Raw genomic sequence first — 7,827 nt, 5'->3', positions numbered from 1 at the left:
TGGCAAAGACCTCCTATCTAGCCTCTCTTCCTACCAATGAACCTCGTTATGCAACAGCCAGTAAATGCCCTTAGTGTGGCTGCCAGATCCTTAAATTGCAGACAGGCTTGCATCAAGCCCACTGGGGAATCCCTGTGCTGGTTTTCCGACCAGGAACATTGCCCTCTGGTCTTGCCATTTCTCCTCTTTCCTTTTCTATCATGGGACAGACCCTAAGTAATCAGGAATTTTTCATCCAGGGACATAAAGACTCCCTTACGACTCGCGGGACAAAAGTTAAGAAAAAAGACCTTGTTCACTTCTTCCTCTTCTTAGAAGATTTATGTCCATGGTTTCCCTAGGAATAGACCATTGATTAAAAAAAAGATGGGGGAGAGTGGGAGATTGTGTAAAAGACTATTATAAGACTTTTGGTACAGAGAAAGTCCCTGTTCAGATCTTCTCCTACTGGAATTTAATAAACAATGTCCTACCGATTCATAAGTGCCAACTGGACATTTCAAAAATTTTTATTTTTAATAATCATTGAAAATGCTAATAAAAATTTTAAAAAAATTAAAAAAATAACCAGGAAAAAAGTTGTTATGGATGGATAATTCTTTATTAAAAATAACCTTAAACCTAGCTAGACACCCCTCCCCATGCATAAACTAACTCCCAGCCATCAGGATCCCTGTGCAGCAGCACCTGCAGCTGCTGCAGCCCCCTCCCCCGAACCACCCTGCCCTCCTGGCAGACATCCCAGCCGTGGCAGCAGCCCTGAGGCAAAGGTACTGGGCAGGATAAATGGTCCCCTTTGGCCATGCCCTTCTGTCATTATTCCTATGCCCGAAGATGACCCACTTGACCCACCTGCCCCTAAATCTGTTTATTCCATTCTCTCCAAATCTACAGTTACCTTCCCCCTAGTGCCAGTCTTTCCCCAGGTGAGGAATCAGAGCTAGAGGGTGCGGCTGCCAGATATAATCCTGACTGGTTGTCTCCTACGGTGCCCATAGCAGACCCTTCACCTTACCCTTACAAGCCTAAGCCACATCACTTCTGTGCCTCTGTAACCTTTGGTTGTGATTTAGAAACAGTCACTTGACAGGTGACTTGCCAACTTTCCTGGGAAGCCCAATCACTAAAAACTTTCCTTGCAGCTAAAAAAGAAGAGGCCTCCTTCTTCAGAGGCCTCCTGGCAGTCCTGGGCCCCCCCCTTCCCCTTCAGGTGGTCAGAATCCTTGGCCCCCAGCAGTCTTCTTGGCCATTGCCTCCACATGTACCAGACTGGACCCCTGGGGAGCGCCGGGAGTAGGGCAGGGCTGATCTACGGTGACACAAGCCCCGCCCAGCCACAACAGCGCACCAAAAAGCAGCAAAAGAAAGGAGGTCACATTTAACTACAGCCTATAAAGAACTAAAGTTTTACATAAAAAATGTGTCAACTTTGTTACATGATATCATAAATATAGTTACTAAATTTATGTTCTAGGTCAACTTCAACTTTCATAAAAAATTATTAAAAACAACAGAATTCTCTCTAAAGTAGTAACTTAATATTTGTCAGGAGGAGACAACTGACCTGACTTCTAGGCCAGCCTGCTTCAAGATACCAACACAAGTTGCCTTAGTTACTTCTAATAAAATCATTTCCAAGTGTGTTATTAGTATTAATGACATGAAATTGTATTAAGACTACTTTCTTGTTAGTAGTAGGATTAATCAATTTGGTGTAACTTTTAATAGCCTTATAAGAAAGATAATTAATTGCTTCTTGGGCTTTTGGCTAAGATCAAGTGTAGTATCTGTTCTTACCAGTTTAATATCTGATACGCCCTCTATCTAAGGACAACATATTAAATGGATTTTGGAGCTCGGAGTTGGAATAGGAGCTTGCTCTCTCCACTCCATGCATCGACCTGGTATTGCAGTATCTCTAGGAATGGTGCAACCCCTCAGGGGAATGAAAATTTTAAAAAAAGAAAGATAATCAATGATGGGGTAAGATAAATTAATTAAAGAAATTGGGAAGTAGGTTTTCAATGATTACTTGTTTAAAATGCCTTTTGAGTGGTACTTAGATCAGAATGTTAAAGTATATAAATAAAGGGAAAATCAGCTGTTGATCACTTTTGGCACACAAATACAAAAACTACCTTTGACAAAGCCATGTGGAAAGATACTTTAACTTTAAAATGGAATGGCCCAGACCTAGTACTCATTTGGGGCCGAGGATCAGTATGCTTGTCTGACACCAAAGAAGATGCTGCGAGATGGCTACCAGAGAGACTTGTAAAACAAGCTGATGATCCTCCAGGGACATCTCACATATCCAGGGAAGAAAGACTTCCCTGAGAGGATCTCCCTTTTTTCCCTAACAAGACAAAGCTGGAAGGATCTCTACTTATCTTAATCCTCTTACTCATAATTGGACCCGTTATTATAAATAAAATCCTGTCTTTTATATGTCAACAGATTGAGGCTATTAAGATGCAGCCTTTACAGATCCATTATCACAGACTGGAGCTGGTGGATCGAGGCTTTGCCACTGAGGACCTACCACCTGCAGCTGTCACTCTCCCTTGATCTTACATTCTGTACTCATTTACTGTGCTACATACATTCTGTATTTATTTACTATATTACTGTCCTCTACACCTCTGCTATCACTGCGGTCTACCTGTCTTGGCGAAATAGGTACCCCTCCTACAGAAGTTGCATAGGATCCAGACTTATGCATATTGGCTCACAATGAAGTGAGTGCAATATGGGCACCAATGTGGGTGTGAGGCAAAGCACCACAAGGGAAGGTCCCTTTCTGACCACTTCTGAATTCCCTGAGAGAAAATCCTGACTTACATGGAGGTTGGTACCATAACTGTTATCACTAAGGCCATGCCTTGCTCTCTGGTCACAAAGGCCCTGCCTCCCCTCCCCAAAACGTACCAAGGGCCAAAGTTTGTGGGAAAAAGACATCCCATGGGAGGAGTCAGGTCCCTACTCCCCCAGTTGGTCAATGCCCACCGCTGCAAAGTGGTCCTACCCCTCTTTTTGTATAAAAGAAGGGAGGAGATGTTGGAAGCTATGAACCATACCTTGGCCATGTTAACAGAAACCTTCCTATAGCAAGTTAAGTTTCTACTCCCTCACCTAATATTAAACTTCCAGGAACAATGACTGCCATGTAGCAAGTTAAGTCTCTCCTTACCTAATATTCAACTACCAGAAACTAAGGGATCGTACGCTTGGGTGATTATTCCCCATGCTGCTGGTAGCTGATGATGACACAAAGGCATTGCAGCTTAACCAGTAACTCTGTGATCTTCGGCCTGATTACGTCTCCTTCTCCTACAACCTTATATAAACCTACATGTAAAAATAAAATCTTCAGGCCTTGACAAAAACCTAGCATGGTCTCCTTCTTGTGTCTGTTTGCCTTTTCCCACTCAGGTTAACTTCCCCTCGGGTCCTTGTTCAACTCCCTGCTGGCCGGGGCACTTGCGTGAGAGTCTCTATGAGCCCTCTGGGATATTTGAATACTCAAAACTTCTGGGTACAATTGGCTGTTGATTCTATGAACAAACATTTTTTTGCATACTTGAGGGGAATTCAGTCCACCAAATATTAGCTAATAATCTCATGGTCTGTGCACTACATATTATGAATATGTTAATGTCACTGGAGATGAACTTACAAAGCAAGATCATCCTGCTGTCTGTACAGAATCAGGACTCCTGGCCTCCCTAGCAGTCGAACAGCATTGCTTGTACATTAGCTGTACTCCCCACCAACTACCTCGTAACCCTCATGTCCCAATTTGTTCTATTGAACAAACTACCTTCCTGCCTATAAATCACTGGTGTCATGGGCCAATGGGAAGTTAGAGAAGAAATAGCAGAGCAGCTGTTGAAAGTCAGCCATTTACAGCCCTAAATGCTCTCAGGAATGTGCAAATACTTGAGTAGGGAAACAACATTCATTAGGCAGCTAAGTTTATCATGAGAAAACTGAAGTGACCAAGGACAAAAGGTAACATAACATGGGGATTTGGAAAGAAGATACTGAGCAGAAGGTGGAATGCATCAGTTACTTTAGTCTTGCTGTGAGCAAATATCTGACCAGCGCAACTTACTTAAGGGAAGAATTTAGTTTGACATACAGATCCATATGATAGAATCTATCTCGGTGGGAAAGAGAGGGCAGGAGCAATAGGAAATTGATGCAGACCATAAAACCTTAAGCCCCTCCCCTGAGTGATACACTATCTCCACCAGGGCTTCACCTCCTAAACATTCTCCAGCCTTTCCATACAGAACCAGCTGGGAACAAGTGTTCAGTTGCTTGAGACTGGAAGCGGGCACATTTCCCTTTCAAACAACATGTAGTGAGGGATAATATATAGGTTCTCCTGAAATGAATATCACTGAAATAGTTTGCAGGTGGAGAGTCAAGCTTCTGTTAGAGATAAAAGTGTGAGTGCTATCTAATGTCTAGAGAGCAAAGGAAGGTCCATTAGCACTCAGCTGAACCCATTCCTTCAGATATTTGTGATTCATTATCTGAGTGTAAGGGCCTGGATGGAGATCTTATGGTGGATAGAGAAAGGAGATAAAATAGAACAAGGGTGGAGCTGGGAAGAGGAGGCAGAAATGGTAGAGTGGGGTGTGCTAAGGACCAATATCAAAGCCACTCATAGGAGCCAGTGTGTGCATATGCTTTGTTTGTGGATTCTTGATAAAGGCTTTTAGATGTTTCATTTCAATTATGCATTTAAAACTCATGCAATAATGTTTTCTTTAGGATTTTGCAGGATGACTATTGACATGAATCAATAATAAAATGCTTATATAATAACTTATGAAAACTAGGAGAGATAAAATATAAAATCAAGATACAGGGTGAGAAAAAGATACAAGGTGAGAAGTCTAAATGAACTAATATGCCAAAGAGCTAGAAAATCTCAGAGGATATTCCTAAAAGGATTAGCTTATCTGTACTGAAGTGTGTCTGTGGGGAAGCTCCTTTAAAAAGATGTTCAGAAAGTACAAGATAAACAGGTAAGGTCGCACCCTATCCACAGTGAAGGGGGACCATGCACAAATGCTGCTTTCCCTGTTCAGTGAAAAGTCTGAGGTAGTGATTTACATTCCAAGAAGAAAGATTAGCAGAATGACCTGTTCGTACCAAAGCAAAGGTGCTCATCTGTGACAGTTGCATTCTGATGAACCCTCACTGAAGTACCCTTTGCTTTAACTTCCTCTTCCTGAGCTCCTTTGTGAGTACTCGCTCCTGAGACTGGACCAGTCCTCAGTCTACTAGCAAAGCCATATGGCATTGGTGAGATTGAAGTTAGTGGACTGTGGTGCTTTATCCCAAAAGAAGAGAAGACCTCTTATGAGCCCCCCATGATGGCTAAGCCCAATTGTTAAATTGACTGGCCTTAGAATTATCAAAAATAAATTTCTGGGTGTGTCTATGCTTAGTTGAGGTGGAGTCCTGGAATGAATAAAAAAGAGAACTAAGCTGATCACCAGTGTCCATTGTTCTCTGCCTCCTGACTGTGGATGCAACATACGCAGATGCTTTCTGCTTCTGCTTCCAAGCCTTCTCCACCACAAGAAACTGTGTCTTCTCAAACTGTGCCCAATAAGCCCTTCTGCTGCAAAGCCACTTCTCATCAGATACTTGGACACAGCAACTAGAAAAGCAGTAGTAGTCCCATGGCAGGTACCCAGATTCCCCCCAAAACCCTTCTATGCTCACAACCTCATACGTACTCTATTTATTACCCATATAGGAAACATACATTTAAAATACCTAAATATTTTATCACTCTTCTTAGCAAGAAAAAAAATTTGCCTGGTTTGGTACATTTTTGTCAGATCCAAGAGTAAAAAAAGCTAAATAAAAATGATATATTAATTATTAAAGGAACACCATGAAAAACAAATTAATTTTCCATTCCTTTAAAACGTTACTTATGTTTATGAAGGTGTCAAACCAGCTTTTGGTTGCTATGGTATGTTACAGAGAAGAAGGTTTTTATACAGACCTGCATTTCCAGCGGGATATGCTTTTTGCTATATTTAATAAACTTTGTATCTAAAAGATATCCTTTGCATTTCAACACCAATAATAAACTCATTTATGCTGATACCTATCTTCCTGACAGTAAATTACTTCTAATGAATTAATTATGGTGCAGATATACCAGAGATTATTTCATATATTATAATTAAAAATCATTTTATTCAATCAGCCATACACAAAGTAAATAAGTAGAGTGGATTTCCTGGGTATGTGATAAGAACACAGTGATTTCCTAACCATTGTGGGGGAATTTTCCTATAATCAAGGAGTAACTAAAGAATAAAACAAGAAGTTGGGAGAACAGATTTGAGTGTGTAGACTCTTGCCAAGGAATGTTTCCCAGCTAAATCAAACTAAAATGAGCATCTTTATCACTAACCACAGATGAATACACATTAGTTATCCCCATCCCTTTTCTGAAGTAAGCCAAAATTATAATCAAATTTATAGGGATACAAATTGAATGCAATCATCTCTTTTAAAGGCCCTAAACCCTGAAGGGAATAAGAAGAAACCAACTTGTTTAAAATTATCTATTATTTTATTGCAGAGATATGCCTCTCCAATCTCAAGCTAATGAATATTAACTATGATGCTACCATTTAAAATAGAAACCCATATTCCTTCTTCTGGTTGGATCGTTCAGTGGTTCAGTGTTAAACCAAGAAGCAGAGGTGGATGGGAGGGGTGATGAGTGTCAGGGACTTACAGCCACCGCCATCAACTCCCCATTCATCCATCCATCTTTGGGTTCCAAAAAATGTCCCTGAAGTAATGTCTTTAAGATATATACACCATTTATATATTAATAACCCTTAACATATCCTGTTTATTTTTCTTATTAAGACAGGTGAAAGAGTGCACTTCCCAAGCTCAGCTTTTAGACTTGTTTGCCCAAGTGTGTTTGTGTCCTTGTCAGCCATCATTATTCTGCACCGGCAAACACACTCTCATAACTAACAATGCCCAGGGTTAGTAACAGCAAAACCCTCAGAGGTCCTTTAGTTCACAGGAGGGGCTGGGAAAAAGAACATTTTAATTATCTTGGAAGCAGTCCCATAGCAAATCAATCATTAAAAGACCACAAGGATCATGAAAAATCATAATTATACCTCTAGGTTTTCATAATATCCAGTACTTCTGGCTACAGAGAAACTGTAGACAAAAACAGCATGGCCATTCCACTTGTTGTGATGAAGGTATAAAGCCTGTATTCCTGACCAACTTCCTTAAACAAGAAGGGTGCGTGGAAGTCCCAGCATATTAAAATTAGTGTCAACCAATTTAGGTAATCAATAACTGTCCACTTGGATCATTCATCCAGTCATGGAAGTAGAAATAAGCTTCAGGGCTATTTTAGTTCCAGCAGCCCTGGACTGGGAATCAGTTGTGGATGGAGAAGTTTGGAAAACCATGGAAGGGGTTTCCAGAAGAGGCACATGCATACTCTGTGGGGCTGTGAGTCTTCTGCTAGGTGAACCAGAGCAGGTCATGGAAGAAGTCCATACAGCAGGAACTTGAAGGAGGCATAGTCAAGATATTAATCTTGGTAAAATTGTTTAAAGGCTTAAAGAGGTCCTTTGTGATTTAAACACAATTTCTAATGAACTATAAGTTTATGACAGCTTAGAATATATTTCAGAGACAGTGATTATTGCCAAAGGATTATACTTCTGGCATATTTAGGCACAAGTCAATCATGTGTTATTTAATTCAATAAGGTTATGAATGTAAAGGTACTATAGCTCATGAATG

At 40.7% G+C, this 7,827-nt stretch overlaps 1 non-coding gene across 1 annotated transcript; it reads left to right on the top strand.

Moving 5' to 3' along the window:
* Window positions 1-1,748: 1,748 nt before the first annotated feature.
* On the top strand, window positions 1,749-1,938 carry LOC123459581. The gene has a single exon (XR_006636350.1). It is a non-coding gene; the product is annotated as a U2 spliceosomal RNA (small nuclear RNA).
* The last annotated feature ends 5,889 nt before the right edge of the window (window positions 1,939-7,827 follow it).

This window comes from Jaculus jaculus, chromosome 3 (assembly GCF_020740685.1).
Source record: "Jaculus jaculus isolate mJacJac1 chromosome 3, mJacJac1.mat.Y.cur, whole genome shotgun sequence".
NCBI lineage: Eukaryota > Metazoa > Chordata > Mammalia > Rodentia > Dipodidae > Jaculus > Jaculus jaculus.
This window is presented reverse-complemented; position numbering and strand designations above follow the sequence as displayed.